The sequence below is a fragment of the Haliotis cracherodii genome, unplaced genomic scaffold (genome assembly GCF_022045235.1).
Source record: "Haliotis cracherodii isolate W230 unplaced genomic scaffold, xgHalCrac1.p SCAF_14, whole genome shotgun sequence".
Taxonomy (NCBI): Eukaryota; Metazoa; Mollusca; class Gastropoda; order Lepetellida; family Haliotidae; genus Haliotis; species Haliotis cracherodii.
The window spans coordinates 29,934,724-29,944,366 of NW_027266269.1; positions in this window are offsets into that span (position 1 = coordinate 29,934,724).

The window sequence follows — 9,643 nt, forward strand, 5'->3', positions numbered from 1 at the left end:
TTGCTGAAGACCTATAGTACCCGGATCTTCACGGGTGTGTAAAAGTTGGCAAGTCTAGATTACTGCAATTTCTGAAAATGAAGAGAGTCTCTGGGCTCCTTTATGTTATTTTGTATTAGATAATATAACGTTTTTTTCTGTAAAATAGTTTCATCTCAGAGACTAGATGTCAGTCTGTGAACGGTTGTGCATTCTATCGTGTACAGCGGGATAGCTAAAGGGAGAGTACTCTTAGTGGCTTAGTCACAGTGGGACTGTTTATCGGTGAGACTCTCGACCTATAAAGACTGTATCGACCATTTCTTCACGGCTTGCATATAAATAGAACAACAAGATCGAACTCAATGACTCACAAGCGTGAAAGGTCGCTTTCATCTGAAATATTTGCACGCATGGCTTTGAATAACCAGTATACGATTCAATTTGGAATTGCGATTATTTTCGTACATTTTATTGAATCAGTTTTGTGCTTGGAATTTTATGGACTACATGACAATAAAATGATATTTGCACCATCGTGCGCAAACCAATTCGTCGCGGCATTGAAGCTGACCTTATCATGCAACAACATCTTATAATGCAAACCCAAATGCCATGTGAAGTGTGACCAGGTGAGCTAAGTAACGCTTACAAAAGTATTCTTCATATATTGTTTTGAGGAAAATTACTAACTATTAATCTTCTTTTGAGCATTGTTTCATATTATTCGGATTTCGTTTACGAAAGGAAAGCAGTTAACCTCACATATATGCTTTTTTGTTTGTTTGGTTTGTTGTTTAACGCCGCACTCAGCAATATTCCAGCTATATGATGGCGGTCTGTAAATAATTGAGTCCGGACCAGACAATCCAGTGATTGACGTCATGAGCATCGATCCACGCAATTGGGATACGATGACATGCATCAACCAAGTCAGCGAGCCAAACCACCCGATCCCGTTAGTCGCCTCTTACGACAGGCATAGTCGCCTTTTACGGCAAGCATGGGTTGCTGGAGACCTATACTACCCCGGATCCTCACGGGTCTAATAAATATGTATAATACTTGCCAAAAGGTCGCATAGTACAATTTATATTTTCCTAATTAACTATATATTGTTTACGACACAGAAATATTTTCGGCTAAATGTCGGCTAACATAGTTGTTTCTGATTCATTTGGCAACAGAGTAAAGGCTCGTATCGTCATCAACTAAACTGCCGGCCAAAAGAAAGTATACACTTGAAAATTGGATTTGATCAAAACATTACAAACGTTATCAAAACGTTTTTCATGCTAAAAACATTCGCAAAAATCCCTGCTCACCCTTGAGGTCCAAAACACAACTATATGTAGAGAATCTCACCCGAGTGTCTTTTGATATCAACTCGACGTGTTGGTGAAATTATATTTATCATCCAATATCATTCTTAAATCGAAATACGCGGGATAGAAAATCAGTGATTTATAACAATGTAGATATCGCTTGATCTCACCCAAGCGATATATCACGTGGGAACCAGTTTGGGATGATAAGATACCTTTTCATATACAACACTATCGCATAACCATTTCTTGTTTGTTTTATCTTTTAGAAAGTTTATATTTTCCTTTGTCCTGCTGTTTAATAACATGCATGTGTTTCCTCAGTCAGAATTCAGTCTTTCGTTCAATGGCATATTATATTGTCAGTTCACAAATATTGCTGCATTTGAATTAAGCTATCAAAATGTTATCAAATGAACATTTCCCGACATCAAGCATACACCTAAAATGTTCATGTGTTTAGCATTTGTTGTTTGAATAAAAGGTGACTGCCAGTCCAAGATTATCTTTAAGACTTTAAAATCTGAGAAGGAATGACGCTGTCAAATTCCTGTTGTATCCTTACGATTCCAAAACTAAGGTTGACTGATATTATGAAAGAATCACGGTCCTGCTTGACTGTGTTGATTTTTCCATCACAAGGGATAAATATTTCAAGGTAACATCTATGAAAGATCTTTTTTAATATCAATTCTCATTTAGTTATTGGTGTTTTTAAAATAAATTGAATTGTTCCATAATTTTTTATTAATATGTTGTGTATATAATCTAGTGTTTTTTAAAATTGGCAGAATAAATACAATAACTGAGATTGTTAGTGGCTGTATCCTCAAAGGGGGATGAAGTTGTGTAAAATTATTGTCCCCTGGTGAGGGTATGTAAGACCACGTCATTCAAAGTAGATTTATTCTTACCGCATTCTTTAACCGTAGAATATATGTTGTTTTAATAAGGCTAACTGTGTTGATAATCTCCAACACCTGAAGGGATTATGTAAATCTGGCTTGGGTCCATGCAGGTAGCAAAAGTACTGTAAGTCCCCATGGTCCCCAGTATGGTGATCTACTTTCAGTTGTTGGAGATTAATAGCCTGTTTTATAATATACACCTCGTCATAAATATCCCACCCCATTTTTTAAAGTAAAACTAGAAAATAATTTTCGTTTTTTAAAAACTAAATTAACAAGTACATATTTCATATACTACACCATCTATGAACATAATATCACAAACACACCCTTTTCCGAGCTCCGCGTGCATGCTTGCGTTGAGCATGCTTGTACCGGGGGTCGGTTTGCTAAACATGCAGTATGCACATAGCCTCTTTTGGCGTATGTTATGTTGGCAGACACAGCTAAAATTTAGTATTAGGCATAAATTAAGCTTTATTTTGACCAACTAGTGAAATGCCCAAGCGTCCAGTGCCTCTGAACCAAAGATGGCAAATTTTTGGTATGCAACAGACTGGTATGTCATGTCGTGATATTGGAGCACAACTGAACATTAATCACACTGTCATCAGCAGGCTAATACGTAAGCATACTGCTTCCGGTGAAGTGAAGGATGCACCGAGGTCTGGACGTCCCAGAAAAAACAATGACAGGGAAGATCGTGCTCTCGTACGCCAAGCCAGACGAAGCCCAAAGTCTACTTGTACACAGCTGCGACATGGATGGCATCCATACAACAGAGTGTCCATCAGCACCATCAGACGACGCCTAAATTCTGCTGGATTGAGAGCAAAAAGACCAATCAGACGTCCACTCCTCAAATCAGCACCGCCATGCCCGTTTAGCCTGGTGCCAAGAACGTGCTCGCTGGAACCTGAGGACATGGAGAAGGGTCCACTGGTCCGATGAAAGCAGATTTTTGCTGCATCATACAGTCAGGGTGCACGAGTTTGGAGGCAGAGAGGCACAGCATATGATCAGAGGAACATTCAAGCTGATGTTCCATTTGGGGGTGGATCCGTCATGGTGTGGGGGTGTTGTTCCTACGATTGTAAACTTGACCTCATCACAGTTCCCGGAACACTGAATGGACAGAGGTACCAGAACTTGATCCTGGACGGTGCTGTCGTGCCTCATTTCGATAACCATGTTCTCGACACACGTCCAGTCTTCATGGAAGATAATGCCAGACCACATCGTAATCGAGCTGTTGTTCAGCATCTCCAACACAACGCCATTGAGACACTACCCTGGCCTGCCAGAAGTCCAGACATTAATCCTATTGAGCATTTGTGGGACATTTTGGGACGTAGGGTGAGAGGGAGGGATCCTCCAGTTCAGAACCTTCGGGAATTGGCCCATGCATTGCATGATGAGTGGCAGCAGATCCCCCAACAGAGATTCAGACGTCTGGTGACCAGCATGAGACGGCGTGTAGAACATGTTATCCAAGTGCGAGTCGGTTACACCAGATACTGAGTTAGCCAGTCATTGTGGAGCTTACTAGTGTGTTCGACATTAATGAAATGTGAACTGTGTTGTGTGTCTGTGTAACGACTCCGACAGCCATTCTTAATTCACCTTATTTCACGGTGATTTTAGTGAACTTTAGTTTGCTACAATTAAACCCTCAATTAGTGCTCAAATTCGGTCTTGTGTTGTCAATCTTCTGACTGAGCGCTCACATGAGGCCATATAAACAGTTTAATGTGCTTTTCTAAGCACCAATTTATGAGGTTGAAGATCCAGTTTTACTTAGTGAAAAAAAGTGGGTGAGGCGATATTTATGACGAGGTATATATTGTCATTTATTGTAATGTCCATTATATGATTCCATACTTTCCTGTGTGATAGGTCTAGTTTTACTGCCCATCGTTGGCAGTTTTTTTATGCGTTTCAAATTATTTATAATCTTTGACCTTTGATAGTCATGATATGGCTGAAATATTGCCGATGTGACTTAAAACTTAACAGGTACGGTGTTGCCAAACAAAAAAACATGTTTTCAATTAAGCATTAATTACACGATCCGTTATCGACGAAAGTTGGTTATTGTCTAATAATGACCTTTCACCTTACTACAAGTACCAGTTTTTTGATAATGCATGTCCCACTAACAATATTTTCTTCGTTATTAGGAGGCATGGGTGGCCCATTCGTCAAAGGCGCCGCGATTCGGTATGCAGAGTTGCGTCCCTTGGGCACGCCAGAAACCTATGATTGTGGGTTCGAATCCCGGTTCACCCCGATTGTTTCTAGGTTTGTCAGCACCATACCCGTGCTCGTGAGTTTCACCTAAGTGGTAAACGTCTGAGGCCTGCATCACTTTGGGCTTTCCTCCCACATTAAGCTGACACGCCGTGATATAACTGTAATACTGTTAAAAGCGGCGTTAAACCCAACTCACTTACTCTTCATTATTATCGTGTAATTTTGCGACCGTCGTCAAGACCCTGCAGTGCAGTGGAAGAACATATGATTTGACGTCTCATAACAATTACATAATGTGTGTCAGACATGCGTGCTGCACGCATGACGCTAGGTCACCCTACTCCTCTCGTTGTACCAACAATATCGGTATAGGCGAAATATCTGGTGAAACGCGGAGATGTGTCTTGGTCAATTAGCTGTCCTTGCAAGTCTTATACAAGTCGTTAGTGAGTGACTTGGGTTTTGCGCCGCCTGTAGCAATATTCCAGCAATATCACGACATTGGACACCAGAAATGGGCTTCACACATTGTACCCATGTGGGTAATCGAACCCGGGTCTTCGGCGTGACGAGCGAACGCTTTAACCACTAGGCTACCCCACCGCCCCTGCGATAGTAATATTTCAGGTTTATGATCGAATCCGAGCCAGGCAAACCAGTGGATGATGGCATGAGCACCTAGGTCGCCCGTTGAAACAATATCGGGCTACCATATTGTCATATGACCTGAAGAGAGTTATGAAAAAACTTCAAACCTGCGTTGAGCCAGTTTGGTTTAACGCCGCCCTAGACAGGCACAGCGTATCAGCATGGGAGGTAAATACGAACGATGTAGATAATTAGAGTGAATGAATGAATGATTATGGTTTTACGCCGCTTTTAGCAATAGTCCAAGCAATATCACGACAGGGGACACCAGAAGTGGGCTTCACACACTGTACCCATGTGGGGAATCGAACCCGGGTCTTCGGCGTGACGTGCGAACGCTTTAACCACCAGGCTACCCCACCGCAGTGTAGAAATTAGACGTTTACCACTTTGGTGACACCCACGAGCACGGATATGGTGCAGATAAACCTAGAAACATGATCAGGGCGAACCGGGATTCGAACCCCCTGCCTTGATATTGCATGGCATATGCACTAGGTGAGGTGAGGTGAGGTGAGGTAAGGGGAGGTGAAATGGGGTTTGCGTCGCGTCCAAGATTTTTGCACTTATATACCGACGTGCATGTACGTGTGTGTGTTTGTGTGGCTGCTTGTACTAGTCAGGATTGATGCCGATGTATAGTGCTAGCTCACTGAGATACCATGCCACAGTTTAACATGAATACCCGACAGACACAGTATACTGACTCCGAGCCGACCAGTCCTTGTTTTAGCCCCTTAATGCCGAGCGCCAGACAGGGTTACAACAAGTACCATCTTTTAACGTCTTTTGGTATGACGCGACCGGGGACCTTCCGCTCTCCGTGCGGAGGCATATACATAATAAAATATTTCTGCTTGTTATGCTAAACAGTGATAATGGAAACCCATAGTATTTTAACGGTTACGCACGTGTGTAAATGTTCTGTTCACTTACAACTAAAAACAAGTCTAAGATCACCAACTTCAAGGCTGTTTTTTAATACAAACTAGCCATGACAGGTCAACTGAAGTCATGTAAAAACGGCTGTTCTTTAACATCTTTTGAGTAGTATATCTATTCATAAACATGAGGATCCGTGAACATCCGGGGTAGAATAGGTCTTCAGCGACCCATGCTTGCCGGAAAAGGCGACTAAGCATGTCGTAAGAGGCGATTATTTACAGATCGCCGTTATATCGCTGGAATATTCCTGAGTGCGGCGTTGCAACAAACAAACAAATCATTAGCATGAGTAATATGATTTTGAACGGAGTATTTTGTTTGTCTGTTTGTTTGTTTGTATATTCAACAACAAAAGTTCCTGTGACACCACTATTTTAGTGTATTTTTCAAACAAGTAAAGTTTGGTTCTCAATATTGTAGTACATGTACATGTATGGAATCAAGTCACAAAAACGCAACTGCTACAGAAAAGCATGCATTCCATGCATAAGGTGACTTTTATGCAAGCCCCACGCATTTCACTACCCAAGAATGGGTATAAAAACATGTGCTTTAACGGGATTCCACAGGCATTGTTTAGCATCGTGCTGACAACAACCACTCAGAAAAACAACAAAATTACGCAATTATTCAACATTACAAAATGTCCTGCCTGTCCGAAAATGAGCGTCTGCGAGCCATTGGTATGCTTGAAGCAGGACAATTTAACAATTTAACGTCCACAGAAACACCATTTGGTGTTTATGGCAACGTTGGCATTAGACGAATGCAGTTAGAGACCATCCTCGGAGTGGCAGGCCACGCGTAACCAATAATCGAAAAGACAGCTGGATTCGAACAACACACCTACGAAATCGATTCCAGCCAGCAACAGTGACTGCAAGAAGCATCATCCCTGGCCTTCGACGAATATCTTCCCAAACCGTACGTCGTCGCCTCAGATGTGCCGGGATTGTCGCCAGAAGACCCGCCAAACGTCCCATTTTGGCAAGAAACCACCGTCAAGCACTTCTACAGTGGTGCAGACAGCGGTCACGGAAGAAGATCGGTTTGGGGGCGGCAGCGTTATGGTATGGGGTGGGATTACAGCAAGACAGATGACCCGTTTTATAGTGGTAGAGGGAAATCTCAATGGACAGCGCTACCGCGACGAGATCATCGGCCCTGTTGTTCTACCGTTTTTGCGTCGTCATGGCCCAGGCATTACCTTTCAACATGACAACGCCCGGCCTCATATTGCTGGATTTGTTCAGGATTCTCTTCAACAAACCAACGTGAATGTCATCCCCTGGCCGGCTCGCTCCCCTGATCTCTCACCAATCGAGCACATGTGGGATGAGATGGATCGGCGGCTTCGACTTCAACCACGTGTTCCACAGACACTCCAGGAACTTCGAAACATGCTCCAGCAGATATGGACAGATATCCCACAGGACTTTGTGCGACGCCTGGTCCATTCCATGAGACGAAGATGTGTTGCTTGCATCGCAACCAGAAGTGGACACACACGCTATTGATTTGTAAATTGACATTTTGGCATGTTCATGTTTTTTATCACGCATGTTCTGAAGTCAGTATGGCAAATTAAATCATTTGAACACTTACAGGAGTCTTTTATCTGCTGCAAACCGAAATTGTTTCAGATTTGATAAAAACATAACTTTGCATTTAATCTTGGTCAGTGTCACAGGAACTTTTATTGTTAAGTATATTAACACTGTAATATTCCAGCAATATGACGGCGGTTTGTAAATAATCGAGTCTGGACCAGATAATCCAGTGACTGACAACATGAGCACCGATTCACGCAATTGGGATGCGATAACATGCATCAACCAAGTCCGTGAGCCTGACCACCCGATCCCGTTAGACGCCTCTTACGACAAGCATAGTCGCCTTTTACGGCAAGCATCGGTTGCTGAAGACCTATTCTACCCTGGATCTTCACGGGTCTAAATGATGATTGATGATGATTGAATATGTAAGAAATAGTACGCACCTACAATATCACCTATTCATTGCATTCTTATATCGACCAAGGAACCATTATCCAAATAGGTGTCTGTCTGTATGATATAGGGGGTGGGGGTAGGGGGAGAGCGAGGGAGACAGAGCCAGGTGTGTGTGTGTGTGTGAGAGAGAGAGGAGGAGGGAGGGGGGATGGATATCTACCCCGGATCTTCACGGGCCTCGCCCAGACAATCCAGTGATTGATACTCCGAACAACGTCCCATGCCATCGGGGTACGATAACACGAAACATCCAAGTCCCAGAGTCTGACCGCCCATGCAATTCATTAAGTCGCCTTGTACGATGTAAACAAAGGCATAAATTGCGAACTCCCAGCGGGGATAGTTGTGGTGGATGGTGTGGTGTCATTAAAAGAATGTGTCTGCCTGTACAATCGACTTTGTTTTGTTTGTTTGTTGTTAAACGCCGCACTCAGTTATATGACGACGGTCTTTAAGTAATCGAGTCTGGACCAGACAAGACAGTGATTGAAATTATGAGGATCGAACTACGATATCGGGATTCGATGACATGCATCAAAGTCAGCGAGCCTGACCACCCACCCGACATCTTCTGGTATTTTATATATGAGTGAGTGAGTATATGGTTTTACGCCGCTTTTAGCAATATTCCAGCAATATCACGGCGGGGGACACCAGAAATTACTGGGCTTCACACATTGTACCCAGTTCGGGAATCGAACCCGGGTCTTCGGCGTGACGAGCGAACGCTTTAACCACTAGGCTACCCGACCGCCCCTTTTTATAGATGATGATGAAGAAGAAGAAAAAAAAACTACGTGTTGTAATGGGAGGAAATTTGAACCAGATTTGGCGACGCAAGTAACATATAGCTGTACGATAACTTTAATATGTTGCACTGTGTGTATAGCCCAATACGGGTATACATCTCTGGAAATAACCATCGCGCGCGCGCGCGTTTCATCACTTCCCCAGATCACGAGTGACATACATTTGATAAAGCGACACTTGCTCTAAGTTGTAAAAAACAACCACTGCCCATATCATAACTGTGACATGACGGAGTCGCCATGCACATACCCTGGGTGTCTTTACAACAAGTCCGGTACAGCCAAGGCGCGCGCCCGCCACCGAACACAATGACGTATCGCACCCGTGCAACCACAATGGTCATTGTTATTTCACGCTGGGGAAGGCGAGGTCACCATGACCTCAGTCCGGCTTCCGAACACAACCACCCATAATGCCATCAGCAGATTTCTTCATCATTAATTGATCTGTAATTCTCTCCGATTCCTCATATGCCGTCCTTGTCCATTCACACATCTCCGCAAGCGCTTTCCACAATGGCGGGAAGTCAGCAACATGTCGTCTGCTCAGCTAACATGTCGTCTGCTCACTTGAACTCGACGACGCAGGTCTTTGTTTAGTGACAGAACAGGTGTAAGTAGCACCTGAATTGCTAATGCGCTTGGGGTGGCAGATGAAAATAGGTTACCCCCTGTCCCAATTACTTAGACCACGTGCAACACACACACACACACATTCTCTATCCAGTATGGCGCCTGCACTAACTACGGGGTCAAAGCAGTGT